The 24,381-nt window shown below is 38.5% G+C and overlaps 1 protein-coding gene and 1 pseudogene across 2 annotated transcripts in view; both read left to right on the top strand.

Annotated features, from left to right (window-relative positions):
* Positions 1–1,314: 1,314 nt before the first annotated feature.
* Positions 1,315–24,381, top strand: part of LOC139127559 (uncharacterized) — a 46,008-nt gene continuing 22,941 nt past the window's right edge. The window contains exons 1-2 of one of the 2 annotated variants that reach the window (XM_070693462.1): positions 1,315–1,472; positions 8,355–8,606. The gene's annotated coding sequence lies outside the window, so the exon portion shown is untranslated. The remainder of the gene's footprint in view (positions 1,473–8,354; positions 8,607–24,381) is intronic. The other variant, XM_070693463.1, reaches the window with a different exon arrangement.
* LOC139127523 (G2/M phase-specific E3 ubiquitin-protein ligase-like) lies at positions 19,230–20,675 on the top strand (annotated as a pseudogene).

Here is a 24,381-nt window from a genome sequence, read left to right as displayed (position 1 = left end):
ATTTTTTTCTTTAATATTTGATTATTCGCACATGCCAGATTTCAAAAATCCCTGATAACTTTCAAGTCTCCTGGTCTTCCATATGCTGCTTTCTGGCCTGAGCTTGTGAACAAGCTCTAAGTATATTTCATTGTGATGAGCGTCACATGACCGAACTCTTCTTCAGCTCAGTACTTCATATCATACAGTCATAGCTATCCTTGTCAATGCCGGTATGCAGTAACAGTGACACCACCCGTAGGCAGTAGCAGGGCAAGAGGTGTATTACCTTTGATAATTTTGACAATAATTTTGTTCAGTTTATACAGGTGCTTTCTTGTTCTACTTCCTTCAGCGTGTTGAACTGTAAAGTATTCAGCTTCCCCGACACAGCCTGTGCATACGTATCCCGCTTTTGTATCTTTGACTTTCAGTCTGGATTCTAATTCAATTATCACCCAATATTTCTATATGCAGGCCTTTGTCGACAAAGTGAATATTGTGTGTTTAGTCAGCATGCTGTATGGAGAAAGCAAGAAACTGTATTTGACGTACTGCACAAAAATATTGAAAAAATATCAAATTACAGCTTCTGCCCAATACTAGGCCTACTTGTTTGTATTTTTACGAAAATTCATACATTCTTAGAATTTGTAGAGAAAAAAAGTAATGAAATGTGACAAAATGGTTGTAAATTTTGTTTAATTATTACTTACATTAAAACAATTGAATGATATTAAAATGTCATTAAATTTCATTGAATTACCTATGAAACCTTGAATTCGTAAAAGAAGGAAGCAAAAACTTTTCAGTTCCCCTGTAGGCAGAGCAAAACTTCCAAGTCCCCCTGTACTATCCCAAAAAAATTTCCAATCCCCCTGAATTCCTCCAGCCCCCCTACTATTTATTTCTGAACGCAGCCTTACTGTAGGTACATTCCGTCTAAGATTTCAGCTTTGAGCCACCGCTTTCTATCACTGTAGGTATGTTATAAAGGCGCACGGTCAACAAGTCAAGTTGTTTGACACAGCAAGTATTATTTTTGTCACGGACCTGCGTCAGTGTGTTTCGGCTCACGACTCTAACAATATAGCACACAGCAAAGAGGTAAAATTCCGTCATGGCACATACGAATTCGGTTGTCACATAAATATGTATTGATATCATAGCTAGATACAACAAAATTACCATAAAAAGTGTACATTACCTCGCAGTCTGTTCAAATTTGCATGAAATAATCACATATGATATGTGACTGTCCGAGCTCGTTTGAACGACCAGCTTGCTCGCACGACGCGACCTGACTCAGCCATATTGCTTGTTTACATTCAGAACGAGGCTCTGTCGCCTTTTTGAGTGATGCAAATTTGGGTACCCATTCTTTCTGGCTGTAAAGAGGATATCTGTGGAATATACAATTCCATATATGAGGATATTGAAGCGTTGTTTTACCAGAGGTTGTAGAGTGACTAAACGGTCATATATGAGTACATGTAAGTATACATTGAAACGAACAGTTTCGTATGTGTAATCGTAGACATTTCTCCGGTTTCAACAGTGACTGTAGGTTATTTTAAAATCACCATTTTCTGTCAAGACATCTTAAATTTATCAACGCAATCGATTTAGCGTCATTTCAATCCTCAAATACAAGTAAATTATAGTCCTCTGCTACTTAATGATTAAGAATTTACTTACGTTTACACTTCAAGCGAGTGTTATTTGTTGTAAGCTAATCGACATGGAGAGTACATTTTCTGTCACTTCCAGTATTGCATGCTTTCTTTATGGCCGTCACGTTAACAGGTATAGACGTGTGTAAAGGGCAACATTAGTATATAGTCAAGGTTATCTTAACCAGTAACAAGTTACAAATTCATGTTAAAAGAAATATCAGGCAGAGAAGACTCGAGAAAAAAACGAGGGTCTATGGTTAAGCGGACAATGAAAAATTATCCTTATCTGCATACAGCAGTCCTTTTGTTCACTGTCTTTCGTTCACAGCCCCGGGCATTCTGCAGCTGGATGCGCTGTGCTCACGGACTGAAAGGGGACCGAAATATAATAGAGCATGCAGTGCAAAGCGTCATACGAAACGGCTGGCTCGAAATGACTGCGATTACAGTCTGTGCTTGGGGAAAGGGCCGGACCGCTCTTTTTAAGTAAGAATAGCAGAGATAGCGGTAGAGATGCAGCAGGAGTTAGACTACAAACCATTGTAATCGTTCTTTGATATGCGTTAGTCAAGGTTAAGGTCGCCTCGCAATCTATGTGTATTCATTACTTGCGGCCAAAAGCGAGGACAAGAATATCAGTGCACACAGGTCACTATAGGCATGATAGGAGTAGGTTACTTACAGTAGGGATCTGATGGGAAATCAATAGGGAAATGAAACGAAATTGGGAAATGGAAGCCATTAAGAAAAGAAATAGGATTCACACTCCACACGTGTTTATCTCTAGTCTCTATGCTTCGTTGCGTAAATATATACGGTAGTATGCGCCTCGAGAGTAAAAGACTTAACATTTTGCTCAAAATTTGCTCATCAAGGAATGCCAACCGTTCTCCTTCAAAATCAAGAATAAAATCAGGGGGCACCGTGCAAATTTTGGTACTAGAGAAACAAATTACCCAAGATACCAGTATTTGAAATTCAAAATGGCCGCGATCCTTGTGGTGACTATATGAAAAAGAAATTCAAAGAAACTGAGACTGTGAAAGTGTTTTTTATTCAGAGGGCTTCAAAATGAGTCCAAACAAGTAGTAGATCAGAAAATATTTGGAAAAGTTTGAGGGTCAAATTATCCGTCCCCCAGTATTCATATTTGCTGACGACATCGATTTGGTAAACAGGTGGTTGTAGTTATAATGGATTTGCCATGGCTCTAAGTTATTGATACTGAAGGCATACAAGTTCAAAAGGGAATTCATCTTCAGGCCAGTCGAGTCACCGAACACAAATCATATAGTCTACCTGGACGTTGAGTTTGTTCCATCGCCCTGTTTCTATTTAAATTGAGTATGCTGAACTTGTGCGTTTGAAGTGAATTAGTCTAACGCAGGTTTTTCAAGATTGACACCAGCATTGTGTGTAAATACTATCAGTCGGTTTTTATACTCAGTTTCTCTGACTATTAAAATATATGTGTCCGTATATTCTTGTTTAAATATTTTATTTTAATTTTGTTTCATTGCCATCACTTATTACAGGTACAAATTTATCGAAGTTTATCTATTCACCATGTCTCTCTACCAGTACCTGATGATTTCAGTATCTATAAACATGCATTCAAACTAGACCCCGAGCAACTTTCCGAGATATTGCAAAAGTTGCCATCTTATTTTACAATAGACCTTTTTCCGGTCGTCCCACAGTGCTGTGGCTAGTATCAAATACCGTATACACACCAAAAAACAACAAAAACCTGCTGATATTATGTTGTACAATTGATTGTTTTTACAAAAACTACCCAAATTTGCAATGCCTAAAATACCTCGTGTATTTTGTATTCATCGGCTACGAAAATATGGATCATGATGTAAACTGCAACATTGTACATAATGTACACTTTGTATTCCCTAGCGCGCACTGCATCATAGAACCGGTAAACGAACTATTATATTATATCATGCTACCGTGCGCCATTCTGATTGGACGAGAGCTCATTCCACCGATGCTAAAATACTGTTTTAGCACAGAAAGCAGTGGTAAAATGGCCCCCTAAACCAGCATTTTCGAAAATTTTCCACTCGCTGCATTTGAACGTACCCATCTAAACCATAGACCCTAGCAAAAAACCGAAACAGTCCGCTTTGTTTCAAAGAAAGAATACCGAATTTTGATACACAGATAAAGTGTGGGTCTGTAACTCACCTCATGGTGAAATAAGTTGGGATCGATGATAAAATACATCTCTGAAGCAGCACATTGAGTGTGATGTAGACGAATTATTGCATTGAGGCGACAGCGCACCGTGCACTTTTCTTGATATTGCGGGAATCGAGACGTGATATATCCTACCGCTCTTTAAAATGAAGCTAGTATTCCGGTTCACACACTAATAAATTGACACTTCCTCACAGCATGGAGGTTATAGGAGCTCCTACTACCTCCATGCTCACAGTAACGGTATGTCAGATATTCTTTACCAAAGTTTGGGCTGCAACAAACCAGGGTGTCGTAACTATGTAGACCAAGAAGTTCAAAATTAAAGCTGCAAGCAGCATTGGCGGGGCCCAAGCGGATAACATGGTTTAAACTTTTTGCACTGATGATATTATGTGCAAAATTTGAGCTAGGAAAAGAAGGATTTTGAACATCATCTCATAGTTACTGTATGTTTCACTGGCAATTGCATATTGTACGCAAAATCCAAGATGGCGGCCAAACCACGTGACTGATCGAAATGCCTTTTGCAAACTTGAAAGAGATTACACTTAAGATGATATTTGTTAACTTTCAGTTCAATCGGTGTGTTGGTTCTGGAGGAGAAGATTTTTAAAGATTAAATTGCAATTTTTGCAAAATCCAAGATGGCCGCCAAACCACGTGACCAATCAAAATGTTTTTCCCAAACGTGAAAGAGATCATACTTAAGATGATAAGAGTAAAATTTCAGTTCAATCCGTGCAGTGGTTCTGGAGAAGAAGATTTTTAAAGATTATATTGCGATTTTTGCATAATCCAAGATGGCGGCCAAATCACGTGACCGATCACAATGGCGTTTACAAACTTGAGAGAGATCACGCTAAGGATGACATGAGTAAAAAATCACCTCAATCTGTGTGTTAGTTCTGAAGAAGAAGATTTTTGAAGATTAAATTGGTATTTTTCGAAAATCCAATATGGCGGCCAAATCACGTGACCAATCCAAATGTTTTTGTAAACTTGAAAGAGATCACTCTAAGGATGACATGAGTAAAATTTCAGCGCAATTGGTGAGTTACTTCTGGAGGAGAAGATTTCTGAAGTTTAAATTGGTATTTTTCGAAAATCCAATATGGCTGCCAAATCACGTAACTGATCCAAATGTATTTTGTAAACTTGAAAGAAATCACTCTAAGGATGACATGAGCAAAATTTCAGCTCAATCGGTGTTTTGGTTCTGGAGAAGAAGATTTTTAAAGATTAAATGGGTATTTTTCGAAAAATCCAATATGGCGGCCAAATCACGTGACCGATCCAAATGTTTTTTGCAAACTTGAAAGAGATCACTCTAAGGATGACATGAGTAAAATTTCAGCTCAATCGGTGTTTTGGTTCTGGAGAAGAAGATTTTTGAAGATTAAATTGCGATTTTTGCAAAATCCAAGATGGCGGCCAAACCACGCGACCGATCCAAATGTCTTTCGCAAACTTGAAAGAGATCACACTAAGGATGACATGAGTAAAATTTCAGCTCAATGGGTGTTTTGGTTCTTGAGAAGAAGATTTTTGAAGATTAAATTGCGACTTTTGCAAAATCTAAGATAGCGGCCAAACCACGCGACCGATCAAAATGTGTTTCGCAAACTTGAAAGAGATCACCCTAAGGCTGACATGAGTAAAATTTCAGCTCAATGGGTGTTTTGGTTCTTGAGAAGAAGATTTTTGAAGATTAAATTGCGATTTTTGCAAAATCTAAGATAGCGGCCAAACCACGCGACCGATCAAAATGTGTTTCGCAAACTTAAAAGAGATCACCCTAAGGATGACATGAGTAAAATTTCAGCTCAATGGGTGTTTTGGTTCTGGATAAGAGGATTTTTAAAGACTAAATGGGTATTTTTCAAAAAATCCAATATGGCGGCTAAATCACGTGACCAATCCAAATGTCTTTTGCAAACTTGAAAGAGATCACTCTAAGGATGACATGAGTAAAATTTCAGCTCAATCGGTGTTTTGGTTCTGGAGAAGAGATTAAATTGCGATTTTAGCAAAATCCAAGATGGCGGCCAAACCACGCGACCGATCAAAATGTCTTTCGCAAAAGACTCGATGTGCGGCGTTAGATGTTTGTTGTCTGCTCGCAAAGTGATTCTTTTTCACCCTGGAGTGCGGCGACAAAACGTTATGGGACGCCACACTGTTTGATTGACAATCTTGTGAGATGAAAGTTGCAATTTGTGAACCACTCACAGACCTTGTTGTTGATGAACTTCCCCCCACGTGGTATAAAATTGAGACAAAATTCGGAAAGGGCCAATCATGGCGCAAGTTTTAGAGAAGACAATCAACCCGAGGGATATGGGAGGGCTTTATTTTTAAAATATCATCCAATGATAGTTTGTAAGTTTGGACTTCTTTTATAGACATCCTGAAGGAAAGTCATTCATTGATGCCAAGTCACAACTTTGAACAAAGCGAGAGCCCGGGGATGTTTGAGTACGATCACCCGGCCTCGACAATATTTACCCCAGAGACCGGCGTTGGCGTTGATAGATCATACCATGTAAAGTTTTCTTACTACTATCTCGCATTACTTTTTAGCGGATATTTTGTAAATCACACATTTCCAATCGCGTAAATAATAAGCTTATGCTCCATGCACTGAAAATAAACCAAGGGACGGACTACGTCGCATAAGAACATTTTCACGTCCTTTCGTGTGATGATCGACCTTCACCACTCCATCCCCGTGTCAGCCCCGGCCGTACTGGATGTGTTTAATCACTGCAATTTGACAGCAATACTTGAAAAGAAATACACTACATCCTACTCATTGTAAAACTTTATCTTTCTGACATTATTATCCAAACATCCTTTCACAAACTCCTCACTTTGCGCGATATGAACAAGTTTTCCCAGGCCAGGAGATATGGCGCGCCTTTTATCGGCTTGAAAAATACATAGGAGTTCGTTGACCTTATTGTACGTCTGGGCGACGGACTGGGCGACGCGCGCGAAATCGAAATATCGTTTAAAACTTGGAAGTTTTGAATAGTTCATGTTGTTTAAAGGTTATAATTTTTAAAATTTCATGGCTCCTATGATATTCCTATCTATTGATCTAAATCTACGCCTCTTCTACGAGCGTATACCGTTTCGGTCACAGGTTCATGTTTGTCTGCACAGGCGAAACATCGTCGGGGGGTGCACTCCGCGGCTTGTCCGGAGTGTTCGTTTGATGCCGCTTATTCACATTAAATCAAACCCATTCACAATTTTAAAGACGGTAGGAGTAAACAAGGTATGGCTGGAGTAAAGTAACATGTTTTGGGGCATTATACGCGTAAAAATACTTGAAATTAGCGTTTTTCGTTTATGCTGAATTTGTTCCGATAGACATAGGGGTAAGCGACGGGGGTCACGTATAGCGGTCGGGCGCACTTACAAAATAAAAAGTCGGTCGCGAGCCCCCCACCGGAGACGGGATATTATAATTATTAATCGCAAACACGGAGATAATTTAAGCAAACAAATTAAACCAGGTGAATGTCAGAATAATCCTCAAGAAACATACCAAAATGTACCTCATTAAATGCGATTGTGTTTGTTTATATTTGCCTTTATTATAATTTCTCGCGCGGGGGCACCGTCAATTGTTAGGGTAAGCGAGGGTACACGGGATTTTGCGAGAGATTTTGAAAAATCGCTTTTTTTATCAAAATAATGAATTTTTTTCAACATATTTCTGTACCACCGTGTTCCTGAATGAGAAGAGAATCTGTGGCTCCAAACAGGTTCTCTTTACGATATGTGCTTGGAGTACGGGGTGAAAAAAAGATCCGGGCGTAAATAGGTCAACCTGAATTCTTTTTACTATATAGTGGTAATAATAGCAATAACCCCCTTCGCAGTCGGGTATACACTCGATTTTGGTACAATTCGCTCCATATAGCACTCGCCTATCGGCTCGTGCTATATGTCGCGCATTGTACCAAAATCTCGTGTAGGCCTATACCCTCCTGCGGCGGGGGTTATTGCTTATTTCATAACAGAATATTTCGTTTCAGATAACGATCACTGTCACTCAGCTTCCTTCTTCTGTCTCCCCTTCTGAACAATTGGCCCGTCCCTCAAATTTAATACAACATTAGAACTCAGATTTCAGTGAGCTACGACTGACACAGGACTTTACCCTACGAAAATGAAAATAATCAACAAACCCACCCAGATTAAATTGGTCGGTCCCTTACACCCTCTATTTCACGACCCTGGGGTCGCTCAGACTGCAGAGCTTATGAAGAAACGTATCCAATTTTCCCATGCAATGAATCCTTTTCTATGGCGTTTTTTCGATATAAATTATACAGATCAGCTTCTGTTACGCATTCAAGTCTGTCATCATTTTCAAAATGACTTTTATTTTCATTTTGATTTCAAGTTTCGAATCAAATTCGTTTTCGTTGGGATTATGATTTTCGTTTTCATTCTTTGACCCTTAACCTTTAGATTGTAACATGATATCTTCGGACCAATGACAAGTGGTTTGTATCCGCGTACATATAAATGATCGAGAATAGCTGAGCTCGGGACTGGGATGGCTGTGTACTATCCCGATGCAGAGACACATGAACGTGATGAAGAGCTGTTTGTCGGTAAACCCGACCGGGTAGCTACGGAAACCGGCCAGGATATCATTCACGCCACCCCCTAACTCCCCGGGTGTTCCTATCCAAATCAATGATTTGCACTCAAATCGAGGTATGTAATGGTAGCGGGTTCCCGCTCATTTCTGTGGCTTTACCGCTTAATTTGCCCACGAGCTAACACGAGTTTAATAGAGTGAGGAGGGCGCTATACGTTTCCCCAAAGCAAGGTTTGGTTGTCCAGGTTGTCTACATTGTGTACCGGGATGCTTGCTATAGCGCCCACCAGTTCCCGGGAATATAATACATGGCCGTCGCTGAGCTCAAGGCTTCCCGTTAAAAATAATTTGCGAACCTACGAGTTCTAACATCCCACGCTAGATTGTTATTACATTACTGCAGCTTGCTAGGACAGCAGTGAAGGGTTTCATCTAGTCAGAACAAGTTATCATCTCCGTAACCTTCAAAATAAACACCAAATCAACAATAAAAATTTTGAGGTCAGCGACATGCTGGCAATCACATGGGCAGATAGGCCTAAGTGATAGGGTTGAAGACTGGCATTGAATTACATTTCAACATGCAAACGAGCGACTGTGAATCACTATGTTTGAAATCGAAACGAAAATCAAAATGAACATCAAAAATGAAAATGATGGCTTCGTTGAATTGTCAGCGAGAGGTCATCGGGATACAGAAACAGAGTAGCGGCTCAAAATCCTCAAAGATAACACCTATTATTTCTTATATAAAGATGTTACATACTGCCAGGTATTGTCACTTCTCTTAAGGTAGTATGCACCTCGAAAGTGAAAGACTTACACTTTCGCTCTAACTTTCCTCAAGGAATCTTTCAATCATTCTCTTCAAAAATCAAAAATCAAAACAGGGGGTCACCATGCAAATTTTGGTACTAGAGAAACAAATTATCCAAGTTTTACCGATATTAGAAATTCAAAATGGCCGCCATCCCTGTGTTAACTCTATAGAGAAAAATAAAAATTTTCGAATTTCGAAAAACTAAGCCGGTGAAAAATTTCTTTCACCAAGAGCTTTAAAATGAACCCCCACATGAGTATATCTACGGTGGCCCCTAGACGCAACAAGAATTATCTTTTTCGGAGTGATATGAACTTTTATTTTTCAAGACAATATCTGTAATATTTATGAGATATTATTTCCCCTAAACAAACTTAAATTGTGTTGGATGCAAATGTAGTTATGAGGGACAAAACTCTATTTTTGACGGACTAAACTTTCTAATTTTGTCAATACAACTTTAATTTTAGTGAGTACAAATCTTATTACGGGAACGAAACTAACTCTGGTAGACGCAACTCTAATTTTGGTATACATGACTCTCTAACTTTTGGCGGTACAACTCTACATACTTTGCCTAATTTTATTTTCAAGTAAAGCAGTTTTAATTCTTAAAAAAAATAACTTGTATTCTTTTGTGAGTAAACTTTTATATTTTGTAGGAATTTTATGCTTTACAGTGATTAATACTTAAAGTAAATCCTTCCTTCTTTCATTTTACTTTAAATGTAAACTCAATTTTTACTTAAATATATCTTTAACATTTGTAACGGATTTTATTTCTTCAGAGCAAATTTTTAATTCTGTACGGGAAGCTATATTTTAGTGTAAACTCTTTTAAAACTTTTAACAAACACAAAATTAAATTTTAACCAAATGAGCTTAATTTCAACTTCTCAAAAGTATTTTTAATTACTAAAACACATAAAAATTGTTCAAGAGTGCCGACTCAACTAATAACTCTTTTAGAATTTTCTTCTGAGCACGAACTGTATTTCTTAAATGGATGATATAACATTTATTGTTATGTAGGTCATTTCCCCCACACTCATCATGACCTGAGTTCAATTAGTCTAGAACATTCTCAAGGTCACTGCCCTTGATGACCTCACAACCTTGAATTCAATTAGTCATGTTTGGAATGTTCTGGAAAGTTGATTAGTTGTGTAAGGGAGATAATTTTAGAACAGTAATTAGCATGTCAATAAAAGTTCTAGATTGTTCTTATATGCCTTTATAAAAGGGACGTGCACAGCTTCCAGTCAGACTTTTGGGATCGTGTCTCTTGTGTGTTACTAAACTCCAGCAGTAGTCATTCTCAAGACTTTTCAAGACCTTCACTGTCAACGCTGGATTTATACTGTGGACTTTGTACAGCTTCAAGCCTGCAAGCCAAAGGACTGTTCATTCATCCGACTGACTGTTACAACTCTGAGACTGGAGCTTTGCCGTCCCAGCTGAGATAAGTAGTCTGTACACTTTAAAGCTTGTATTCTATCCCTAACTTAGCAATTAGTTTTATTTTCGTAATAAATTTTGTTTAAACGTTAACTGCTGAGTTCACCCTTTTGTTCGTTTTCTCTGCACGTAACAAATTGGGGCTTGTCCGGGATACGAACATTTTGAGCCGTTTGACAACATTTTGCCAGCCTTTTTAAAACTACTGTATACTGTGAACTCAGCGAAATTTAATCATGGCGGAATTTAAACCAGAGGAAATGGATGACCTTGATCAGGACACATTTGATTCCCTCAGAAAAGACGACCTCATAACACTGGCCAATTTCCTTAAAGTAGAAGTCAAAAGATCTATGCGCAAGAGGGAAATACAGTACCGTATTGCCAAACATCTAGTTGATTTAGGCCAATTTGAGGAATCCACCCTGAAAGATTATGAGCCCGAGTCTACCTCTGAACTCAGAAAATTAGAATTAGAAATGCAGACAAATTTGGAGATCAAGAAACTAGAATTACAAATAGAAAAAGAAAAAATACAAATGCAGTTAGAAATGGAAGAAAGACAGAGAGAGAAAGATAGGCAGGAAAGATTAGAAATGAAACGTTTAGAGCTTGGACAGTCAGGAAAATCCTTCCCTTCACACGGTTTTGACATCACTAAGCATTTCAGGTTAGTCCCCCCTTTCCAAGAAAAGGATGTTGATAAATATTTCCTTCATTTTGAGAAAATTGCTCAGAGTCTGAATTGGCCTAAGGAGTCCTGGTCTATGCTTTTGCAGAGTGCTTTGGTGGGTAAAGCCAGAGAAATTTACATCAGTTGTCAGTAGAGCAGGCTTCAAATTATGATTCTGTGAAGGAATTAATTCTCAAGGGTTATGAGTTGGTGCCTGAAGCTTACCGTCAGAAATTTAGGGATTGTGAGAAGGTGAAAGATCAAACTTACGTTGAATTTGCTCGAACGAAAGAACAACTGTTTGATCGTTGGTGCTCTTCTGAAAAGGTCAGTCAGAATTATGACAAATTACGACAACTTGTTTTGATTGAGGAATTTAAAAGGTGCATTCGGAGTGACATCAAGACGTTTATCAATGAACAAAAGGCAGATACATTAGAGGTTGCTGCACGTTTGGCCGATGATTACTCATTGACTCACAAATCTTCATTTCTCAGCAAACCATCCCAGTCCTTTTCATACAGAAACAATGCAGGTAAATTTAACTCCTCCTTTTCATCCAAGAATTTTTCAAAGGAGAGTAGGAAATCAAATGACAACAGTTCACAAAATTCAAGTAACACTTCCACATCATCAAATCCCAAGTCTCAATCTCCTTCTGACAAACAGTTCGGTACACTTTCTTGTAATTATTGCAAGAAAGACGGCCATTTAATGTCAGATTGTTTCAAATTGAAAAGAAAACATGAAGGTAAATGTGGTCAAAGTGGATCTAAGCCCACCGGCTTTATTTCTTCATCATCTCAATTAGAGTCTTATAATGTGTGCAACATATTTTCTGAGGTTAAACTCCTCTTATCCCCAATTAATGAGGTCAAGGTCCATTCTTCTCAAGATAGCATTATGGGTGTTTTCGAACCATTTATTCATGATGGTTTTATATCACTTTCTAGTGATTTTTCTTCCGCTACCCCTGTCAAAATTCTAAGAGATACCGGGGCGTCCCAGTCTCTTTTGTTGGCAGATACCCTGCCGTTTTCTGAAAAGTCATTTTCAGGTTCTAAAGTTCTTATTAAGGGGGTAGATTGTAATGACTACATTCCTGTTCCTCTCCATAATGTCTATTTGTCTTCGGACTTTGTTTCTGGACCTGTGCTTTAGGTATTAGGCCTTTTTTTGCCTTTTGAAGGGATTCACCTTCTTCTCGGAAACGACCTTGCTGGGGACAAGGTCATTACTAATCCACTTGTGACTGATAATCCTAGTTTAGATCAGGATCCAGAGCCAATTGAACAAGAGATACCCGATTTATTTCCTTCATGTGCTATTACTCGAGCCATGTCAAAGAAAACTTCTGAGAATCAAAATACTCTCAAAATAATGTCACAGATGTTGACTTAAATGACACCTTTCTCAGTCAGGTGTTTGACACGGATCATTCCGTTATCCCTCGTGGATTTGAAACTTCCAGTAAAACTTCTGCTGACCAAAGTCAGACATTTTCTAGATCAAATCTCATTGCAGAACAACACAAAGACCCAGATATTTTGTCTTTGTTTGACAGGGTAGATGATGAAGGTAAAACTTCAGATAGCTCTGTTTCCTATTATACAAAATCTGGTATTCTCATGCGTAAATGGAGACCTCCAGATGTTTTGGTTGATGACGATTGGGCTATAAAACATCAAATTGTGGTTCCAAAGCCCTACCGTGCTGAAATATGCGCCTGGCCCATGAAACGCCCTGGGCTGGTCACTTAGGAGTCAGGAAAACTTATCATAAAATTCTCAGTCACTTTTATTGGCCTAATCTCAGGCAGGATGTAGCACATTTCTGTAAAACTTGTCACACATGTCAAATGGTAGGAAAGCCAAATCAGACCATTCCAAAGGCCCCTTTACAGCCAATTCCTGCATTTCAAGAACCATTTAGTAGGATACTAATAGACTGTGTTGGGCCCCTACCAAAAACAAGATCAGGAAATGAGTACATGCTGACAATAATGTGTACATCAACTCGGTTCCCCGAAGCCATACCACTGAGAAATATAAAGACAAAGACTATAGTGAGAGCTTTAGTCAAATTTTTCACTTTATTTGGCCTCCCTAAATGTGTCCAGTCCGATCAAGGCTCCAACTTTATGTCTGGTATTTTTCAACAAGTAATGGATCAGCTAGGCATTAAACAGTATAGGTCATCCGCCTATCATCCAGAAAGTCAGGGTGCTCTTGAGCGATTTCATCAAACTTTGAAAAACATGATTAGGACCTACTGTTTTGACACAGAGAAGCAGTGGGATGAAGGAATTCATTTTCTGCTCTTTGCTGTTAGAGAGTCAATTCAAGAGTCTCTTGGTTTTAGCCCATTTGAGCTTGTATTTGGACATACAGTCCGTGGCCCACTTAAGCTAGTTAAAGAGAAATTCCTATCAGACGATGATGATTGTCTGAATATTTTGCAATATGTGTCAGATTTTCGTACGAAGCTCTCTAAAGCATGTGAATTAGCCAGAGAAAATCTTGAGTCATCTCAGCAGTCAATGAAAACCAAATATGATAAAAACACCTCAAAACGGAAGTTTGAACCAGGTCAAAAAGTTCTTGTTCTACTTCCGATTCCTGGCAAACCACTCCATGCTCGTTACTTTGGGCCATACCTAATTGATAAGAAATTGAGTGATTTAAATTACATCATAATAACACCTGACAGGCGAAAACAAAAACAGCTATGTCACATAAATATGCTTAAGCCATATTTGGATAGGGATAATCCTACTATAACTCAGCCTGTCAGTGCAGTCAGTTCAAACCATTATGAAGATAGTGATACTGAAACTGACTTGAGTGAAAATACTCTAAACTCAAAGCTGGGCTCGGTCAAGCTTCAGAACTCAGAAATCCTGGAGAAGCTGGAGTCTACAAAGTTGGCACACCTCCAGCCAGAACAACAACAACAGGTGAAAGAACTGCTCCATGAATATAAACACCTGTTTCAAGATGTTCCAACGAGGACAAACGTCATCTATCACGACGTTGATGTTGGGGACAGTAAGCCTGTAAAACAACATCCATACAGACTGAATCCAACAAAAGTGAAATATCTCCAGGAAGAAGTCAAATACCTGCTGGACAATGACTTTATTGAACCCAGTAAAAGTAACTGGAGTTCGCCGTGCATACTTGTTCCCAAATCAGACCACAGTTATCGTATGTGCACGGACTTTAGGAAGGTCAACACTTTAACAAAGACAGACACTTTCCCAATCCCGAGGATTGATGACTGCATCGACCGAGTGGGAAAAGCCAAGTATGTGACGAAATTTGACCTACTGAAGGGATTTTGGCAAGTCCCTCTGACGGATCGTGCTCGTGAAATATCCGCCTTTGTTACACCAGACAGATTGTTCCAGTACAAGGTGATGCCATTCGGAATGAAGAACTCTCCGGCAACGTTCCAACGGATGATCAACGACGTCATATCCGGGCTAGACGGGTGTGCAGCTTACGTTGACGACGTCATCCTGTATAGTGACACCTGGGAGGAACACATCAAGCTCATGCGGAAGTTCTTTGAGAGACTGAGCAAAGCAATGTTGACTGTCAACCTTGCCAAATCTGAGTTTGGTTGGGCAAGGGTAACTTACCTCGGACATACTGTAGGACAGGGTGAGGTAAAACCTGTTGATGCCAAAATCAGTGCCATTTCAAGTTTTCCCATACCAAACTGCAAACGACAACTGATGCGCTTTCTCGGTATGGCTGGTTACTACAGAAAATTCTGTCCAAATTTCTCCACAATTACTGAGCCTTTGACTAACTTACTTAAAAAGAAAGTAAAGTTTGTTTGGTCAGAGCAATGCCAACAGGCATTTGATACACTTAAAGCCATACTGCAAAGTGCCCCAGTGTTGTCTGCACCAGATTTCACTTTGCCATTCAAATTAGCTGTAGATGCTAGTGATACGGCTGCTGGTGCTGTTTTATTGCAAGAGGATAGTCATGGTATAGATCATCCTGTTTGCTATTTTTCACGCAAATTTAACAAATCCCAGAGAAACTACTCTACAATTGAAAAAGAGTGTTTATCTTTGATATTAGCTTTACAGCATTTTGAAGTTTATGTTACTTCTTCAAATCAGCCAATAGTGGTTTATATTGATCACAACCCTCTTGTTTTTCTGCAGAAATTCAAAGGCAAAAATCAGAGATTGCTAAGATGGAGTTTAATGTTACAGGAGTTTAATCTTGACTTAGACATATCAAAGGCAGAGACAATTTAATTGCAGACTGTCTCTCTCGTATTTAGAACTTATTGTTGTTCACACTTTTAAGATTACATTTGTAAAAGAAAGATTTTTCATTGAAAAATTTTCTTTTTTGAAGAGGGGGTGTGTTATGTAGGTCATTTCCCCCACACTCATCATGACCTGAGTTCAATTAGTCTAGAACATTCTCAAGGTCACTGCCCTTGATGACCTCACAACCTTGAATTCAATTAGTCATGTTTGGAATGTTCTGGAAAGTTGATTAGTTGTGTAAGGGAGATAATTTTAGAACAGTAATTAGCATGTCAATAAAAGTTCTAGATTGTTCTTATATGCCTTTATAAAAGGGACGTGCACAGCTTCCAGTCAGACTTTTGGGATCGTGTCTCTTGTGTGTTACTAAACTCCAGCAGTAGTCATTCTCAAGACTTTTCAAGACCTTCACTGTCAACGCTGGATTTATACTGTGGACTTTGTACAGCTTCAAGCCTGCAAGCCAAAGGACTGTTCATTCATCCGACTGACTGTTACAACTCTGAGACTGGAGCTTTGCCGTCCCAGCTGAGATAAGTAGTCTGTACACTTTAAAGCTTGTATTCTATCCCTAACTTAGCAATTAGTTTTATTTTCGTAATAAATTTTGTTTAAACGTTAACTGCTGAGTTCACCCTTTTGTTCGTTTTCTCTGCACGTAACATTATGTTCTGAGCAGCAAACTTAAATTCTTTAAAGAAAAGTTTTATTTTCCTAGCGATTTAGATTTTCTCGGGGCAAATTGAAATACATTGAAAATAAGTTTTATGTTTTTAATGGAGCCTACTTATTTATTGAAGACAACCAAATAAATTCCTGTAGGGAATAGTTTCTACATTTGAGTATGATTTAAGTATGAACGCTCTGTAAAAATATGAAAACGAAAGGAAACGAAAGAACAAAGCAGTCACAATTACTTTTCTTGAGGGCGCAATTTAGTTTCACGGAGCAATATTAATTGTGTGAGGGCGCAATATTTCTTATTGCACTGCAAACTCTTTCAAGCGCGACACAAAAACATTTTTGGGAGAGTAAATTATATTTTCGACAAGTGCAAAACTTTATTTTAACGGCGGCGGAACTTAGAGTATCCCACAATGCAACATCAAACTTTACCTCCGAAAGTGGCGGGCATTGATGAGCCAGTGTCTCTGAGACAACCATGCCAGACTTCATCGTTGTTACGGACTCAAAAACTGGTCAAAACATTGAGTTGCCACTCGAGCAGGATGACACCGTCCTGCTCACTACTGTCCAAGCTCAGTTTTCTGGTGCATGCGGTCTAAGGTACCAAACTGTGGTCGATGGATGTACCAAAATTCGTGGTCTCAGGTGCGTGGGTGGTGTTATTTACCCACCAAAAAGTGGATGGGTTCATGGTGTTCAAGGTCGACTTGAGGTGGTATACAGCAATACCAGTAGTAATACCAACTCCACTGCCACCGGAAAAGGAGCTGATGTCGGTGATGATGGAAAAGTTACTGCCGGTAAGTCACGTATTCTGATTTGTAAAATCTGTAAGATTTGAATTTATTCCAGATTTACTGCAGTTTCCTTCCTGCCAATTACATATTTGATCTAGCCGGCCCTGCGTACAGGTCTGCATGTTCCCGGCGTTACAGTTTACACGGTCTCCGTATACGGGCTCCACCATGCACTACAGCCCTGCAACGGTCTATGATGGAGATACATGTACAATGTAACTGTAGCTGCAAAATACAACGCTTACAGGCAAGCCTTGCCACTTCGATGCCTGGTATGCATGTTTTTTTTACACACACTAAACGTGTCCATATCATTAACAGGAAGGAACTTAAAGGTATACTGTCACCTGTTCCAATTTTTCCACAGTTACCATTTAAGCGGGTGGCCGCTTTCTAAAAACAACGCCCTCACATGGGAATTTTGAATACCAAGGAAAGCCCCTTTGACCATATATATTGGCATATTTAGATTACAGGTGACTGTATACCTTTATCTGGTCGTAAAGACATTAATTTGCACCCCAGACTGGTGATAGTAATCTGTCTCAAGGCTTACATGTCAGACATATTTCAGTGTCAGTTTTCTGTTGTTTATCCTGTACAAACAATCCAGTCATTAGGTTCCTTCCTGTTAATGACATGAAACGTTTAGTGCGTGTAAAAAAACATGCATACCAGGCCTCGAAGTGGCAAGGCTTGCCTGTAAGTGCTGCAGTAGCGCTACGGTGAGGCGGTCAGTGATTTTTGGTTTTTGCGACTTCGCTCACCAGTAGCTACAATGCCGATGGCCCTGGGGAGTATAAAATAAAGCATCCCACTAGACTAGGCATGTTGATGCGAAATGCTACATATTTACTGCATTTGGTAGTACTGATTTATTACTTCTGAAGGCTAAACACTATACTACATATAACCTTGTCGTTTATGGGGTTTACAATTTGTTCAAACACGTCGATCGCGTTCCATAAACATTGAGCGTGGGGCATCTGTGTTTCTGGGAGCTGCCATTACCAGAAGTTGGTAATGGCAGCTTCCAGAAATGTTTTTGCAGCTACATGTAACTGGGTTCTTGCAGTGAGATTCAAAATGGCGATCTCCATAGGTAAACAACTTGTCGAGAACTTTTTGTTTCAGAAAACAAGCGGTTTTAGACGTTGAGAGAAGTTAATTGCATCTTTTCTGGGGTCTGTTAGGAGGTAAAGGTAGGCAGGGAAAGGAGTTTGCTCCGATAGAGCAGAATTTCAGCCCAAAAGACCATTTTTTGTTGCGGTCCAGATCTTGACCGCAGAGACCCCAGTTATCTCCATAGACTGTTGCAGGGCTGTGATGGAGGCCGTATAACGCCGGGAACACACAGACCTGTACGCAGGGCTAGCACTGATCTTGTTCCATAGGATAAACATGGCAGCATTAAATTCACATCTGGTTATTATAGTTTCATTTTATTGTGTTAATTTTCAGTTTCAACATATGCAGAAAAGATGTTTGGTCGAGTAAAGTCATTCAGTGCATTTAAAGAAGAAAAGACTTCAGTTCATAAATTCACACCAAAAGGGAGCAGAAAGAAAGGATTGAGAAAAACAAGGAATGAAGAAGATGTTCAAATCACAATAGGTTTCATGTATTTTGATGAGAAGTTACAACAGCTGAAGCCACACTGGGGAAAACGCCTACCCATCCACTAGGACCAAACAAATGCAACTTGTGCAAGTGTTATAGACAGGACTTCAAAACTGGAAGTCATTCAATAAGAATTTAATCGATGAACAACGAAATTAAATTCTTTAGTATGAAAATGGATCTCAAGCTCTTTTCATCCCAGGATCAGAGTAGAAAGATTTTTTTCGTTATCTCGATAAAAAGATGAACTAGGCGTTGATTATAAAAGAATAAGGCTTTACCTTTGTCCCGAACGTGATTTAATATATCTATGACCCACTGTCAAACCAAGAAGACAGCTATAACTGTGAGGTAATTGATGACCACAGTTGTCCAGACATACAGACAGCAAATGCAAGATTGCACAAAAAAGAGAGGAAAAATAGAAAAGTCAACAAAGAAGAACTTCATGATGTTGGAAATGAGAACACTCCTGGGAAGCATGCATGCACAACGGCAGCACCTATGGCCACAACATCAAAAGGGATTGAAGATCAGGGGACAACTAAGAAAATGAGATTGGAGACTGATGAAGTGTATGCAACTCTATTTACTGATGAAAATGACATTGTATACATATCAGATTCTGGTGAAGATATACAGCAAGTGCCTACAAATTTCACCACTAGTATACCACTTGCAGAGATTTTGGCCAACCTTGCTGAACAGATTGATCGTAGCAAGACATCACTATTCAATATTTCCAGAAATCATCTGTTTGATGGTGTCAAGAGAGGCCTCAAACGCAAGTCATTCCATCCAAAGAATAAGATTTCTGTGAAATTCACAGATGATGATGGCTCGTCAGAAGGAGCTGTGGATGCAGGAGGCCCTATGAGGGAGCTCTTAACATTAACTATGAAGTACATCACCAATAGTGAGCTCTTGATGGTGAACTCAATCAGAAGTACATGTCATGTGTTAGTAGATGCATAGATGAAAATGAGTATTACATGGCAGGTCAGCTAATTGCCATGTCTCTAGTCCATGGAGGTCCTGCTCCTCACTGCTTTGCAGACCATTTCTATCAAGCTATTGTGCAAGGGTGTGACTCAATCAAGCCTACTATTGATGATCTCCCTCAGAATAACCCAGTGAAAGCTGACCTTACTGCGTTGCAAAATGCACCTATTGATGAAGCCAACCAAGTGCTGACTGAAAAGTTAGAAAATATCACTGAAATTGCTGGTACATGGAGAATCATGCGTACTGAAATTGACAAGGCAGCAGTTATTGGGTCAACAGTGAAATGGTACCTGTATGGCAGAAACAGAGAAGCCCTTAACCAGTTTACTGATGGATTGTCTACACTTGGTGTACTGGAGGCTATGAAGCAATACCCCACAAGCTTCAAGCCTGTCTTCTGTGAGCCTGCTCCACTGACTACTGATATGTTTTTATCTGATGTAACACGCAGTGTGGAAGGATCCAATCTGTTTAATGCTGAGAGCCTTATCTTGTCACACTGGGCAGATTTCTTACAAGACGTCCAAGATTAAGAAATCAACAACTTAACACTAGCAGAGGTATTAATGTTTGCAACAGGTTGTACAGAGCTCATTCATGGACTGAGTCCAAGAATTGCCTTCCTTCATGGCAGTGAAGGTCAATGTAAATTCCCAAAAGCCAACACTTGTGGTGGTGTGCTCCACCTTCCAGTGATACACAAACATATGATGAATTTAAACATGCAATGGCTTTTGCCATAACCAATTCCAAGGGTTTTGGATATGCATGATGAGTATGGTGTAAACAGGGTTGTATGGTAACTGCAAACTTACAAAGGATTGGTAACTCTTGAAGTAGAGAAGAATGGACATATGTGAATGTGGGATTGAGTGATCATTGTACCTATTCATATTGTAAATTTTTTCAAATAATCATGCAATATGACCATCAGAGAGTTGTCTATGGAATTCTTATTATGATTCACAAAGGACAGGTGAACAATTCAGCAAAAGTAAAGGTAGTCCTATAATAATAATTATAAACATTGATATATTAAAATGTTTTGTTGTAAACCAATTTATTCTGATCTAACAAGTCTTTTTTGCAGCAATAATCCATGGTTGTGAAAAGGACAGGTATTGCATGTACAGGTTTGTATCACACTGAGGCAGTCAGTTGGTACACACAAATATGCATTGCAAAAACTATGTGATTATTACTCCTTAAACAGTTGAAAAGTGTGCAAAGGAATATTTAACCTGTGTGCAAAACTCTTTGAAAAGATTTTTAGCCAATTAAAGGTCAATTGTTTAAGTATAAATGTTGGTTTCTAATCCATTATAAGACGGCAAAATGTAAGCCTGTTTCAGTATACTGTACTAGCAGTTGAAAAGGAGTGGTACGAATCACAGGTTATCATCAAAATTGAAATTTAAGAGTCATAAAATTATAGTGTTTTACAATCTGGTACTTTGTTTAATTTTGAATTATCATGGTGATAGCATGGATAAGCTACCATCTAAATGCCTGTTTTGTTGTGTCCAGTGGATAGAATTTACCAAGTAAGGAATTTAGTAACCAAGGTAAAGTAAATGGATCAGTCTGGGCATTGTAATTGAAGTTTTCCAGTGTGAGTAAATCAGTCAAAAACATGGATCAACAGAAGGAGTCTTTGAAATATTACTTTTGTTGAGATCATCAATATATTTCATACAAGATGACATGATGCAAGAATGAGGTTATTTGTCAAATTGAAAAAAAGTTATGGTCAATTTTTTTGGTCCTAAATGTGTTACTAAAATAGTTAAATTTTCATATTAGTGTAGTAGAAAAAATGTTCATAAGAAGTTCAGTTTGTATGTTTTAATACATGTCTTCATAATTTGACTGCTTCCAATATAAAGCATATCAATGGCTTATTTGAAAATGCTTTTTTCTACTACTTTTCCTACATAATTACTTGAAAAATCATTAGTAGTGCTACAGTGGCTATTGACTCTATTTTTTAACTTTTCAATAAGTTTACATTTGTTGCTTAGTACCATGGCCAGTTCTACATGTTTACTGATTTTGTAGAATTATTACCACCAATGTCTGACCAAAATACAAAATGGTTTATACAGTGTAGACTGAAAGATTCCGTCGCGTGCGGGCGCTCCGGCGCACTGCGACCTACGACCCTTAAAAGTGGGTCGTAGGTCGCAGTGCGCCTGAGCGCCCGCACGCGACGGAATCTTTCAGTCTATATACAGTGCTGACAATACAAATGTGTCCACACAGGGGATTATTGTCTGACCAGGTATCATGGCTGCACATACTCGCCACCGTCCACCCCCACTGAGAAAAAAAAACAGTTGTCCTGACAATACCCAGAGAACACAGTTGACACCTGTTTGTTTTCGGCTATGTGCCAGACGATGTCTAGACAATTTGGTTTGACCTTTGAAAACAACAACCTATTGTTCAGTGTGAGGGTGATAACATTGTTTTAAATTAATGTACTGTTGTTAAAGGGAAATATAACACAAAAAAGAATGGTATCATCAATATTGTCATAAAAAGTGTTATTAGATTCACTAATGGCAATGACGTTGCATACATTGATAATTGACAAATGGATCCAGTTTACTTGTCAATGTACTTTGGCAATGGGAATTGTAGCTTGTGTTTAAGAGTTTTATGTGAGTTTTAACAGTGATGTCTCACTGAAGTTGCATTGTATACTGTCATCTCTCCGCATTAAATGTTTTTGATTTCAATATTTTGTATGCCTTTTTTTAAGAACTATACAGCCTCAAAGACTTGTATGGCTGTCGTATGTGTGGACTGATGGATGTGTTGAATGATGTATGTAGTCATGATGTATGTCATACTCTAAGCAGGCACTTTCACTGCCATGTCAGTGAGAATGACAGTGAAAGCACTGCCGCAGTTTGGAGTGTGGATGTATGTGTGTAATATATGCATATAGTTATGTGAGCTTGTATGTGTGTAACAGTGTGTAGATAGGTAATAATATCTATGCATGTGTGCATTTTTATTATGGATATAAACTTTGTTACAGCTGTACTAGTAATTTGATGTTACCATACAGCTGATATTGGTTAATTGCTAGAATTGGTCACTAGGCAAATTTGTTCCTAAATTTACCCTGCTTGTTGCAAACCTGATTATGTCACCAGTGAATGTTTTATTTGCTTAGAAGGCTGATGCTTTCAATACATCTTACTGCTTGATTTGTAGTCCCCACAGACACCGTTCAAACACACAAACCTATTCAAGTATTAAACCAATATACAGCTGTATATAAACATCAACTATGGGAACTGTTACCCAGTCAGGTTATTGTTTGCAAACTGTTGACTGATAACATACTTGTTGTGAGTATCAGCACATAAATTAGGCATCATACATAACCTCATTCAACCAGGTATAGCACAGTTAACAGACCAAGTGTGTTATAATTTTCATGACCTCTATATGACCTTTCATCCTTGTACTTTTGTTGGCATTGGGTTGTCAAAATTCAACATTTTAGTACAAGAAACATGCAAAATATTGCTAGAAATGGAGTCGCTATGGTTATTCAGTACATAAATTCATTGACTGCAGCTGCAAATAAAGTTGATTTTTTTAACCAAACTGATGGATACATTATTCATATCAACAAAAGTATAAGGATATAAGGCCATGTAGGGGTCATGAAAATAGCCTTAATGTGAGGCACCCTGCTGTGGCAATGTCACAGAGATTAAGACAATCATGAATAAAGACTTCTTTGCAAGTACCAAACACATAACACTTCATCTACACATATATACATTATGGTACATATACACACACAATAACATGATAATATCATCCAGGATGGCATCAACAGGGGGGTTGTCCCGTTTAAAAGATGAGGGGATTCCACTCAGTTTTCATGTTCTGTCAACCATTGACAAAATGCTGAGGTGCCAAAATGTCAAGAGGTGAATCCCCTGATACCCCTCTCTAGATGAAAAAATTGAAATACATAAATACATACATACATATACACACATACATATACATACATATACATACACATACACATTAATACATACAAACACATACACATATAAATACATATATACATACACACATATACACACACATATACACACATGCAACATACAAATACATGTACATAAATACATATACATACACACACATACATTCATACACACATATACATACATACATAAATACATACATATACATGTACACATATACACACACATACATACCACCAAAACACATATACACATACACATGTACATACATACATGCACACTCATATACACACACATACATATACACACACATATACACGCACAGACACTTGCAAAAAACCCTCACTTTATACAGCCAATAACTTACTGGCACATAAAGAACTGTATGAGTGGTCATTTGTAGTGTTTCAGACTAACAAATATATTTATTTCATTTCAGTATGTCAATATTTCACAGAGGTGGTACATGCTATGTTGCCAATGTACACACAAGGATAAAAGATTGTATATTTGCT

Source organism: Ptychodera flava, unplaced genomic scaffold (assembly GCF_041260155.1).
Source record: "Ptychodera flava strain L36383 unplaced genomic scaffold, AS_Pfla_20210202 Scaffold_33__1_contigs__length_2856901_pilon, whole genome shotgun sequence".
In the NCBI taxonomy this organism is placed as follows: Eukaryota; Metazoa; Hemichordata; class Enteropneusta; family Ptychoderidae; genus Ptychodera; species Ptychodera flava.
This window is presented reverse-complemented; position numbering and strand designations above follow the sequence as displayed.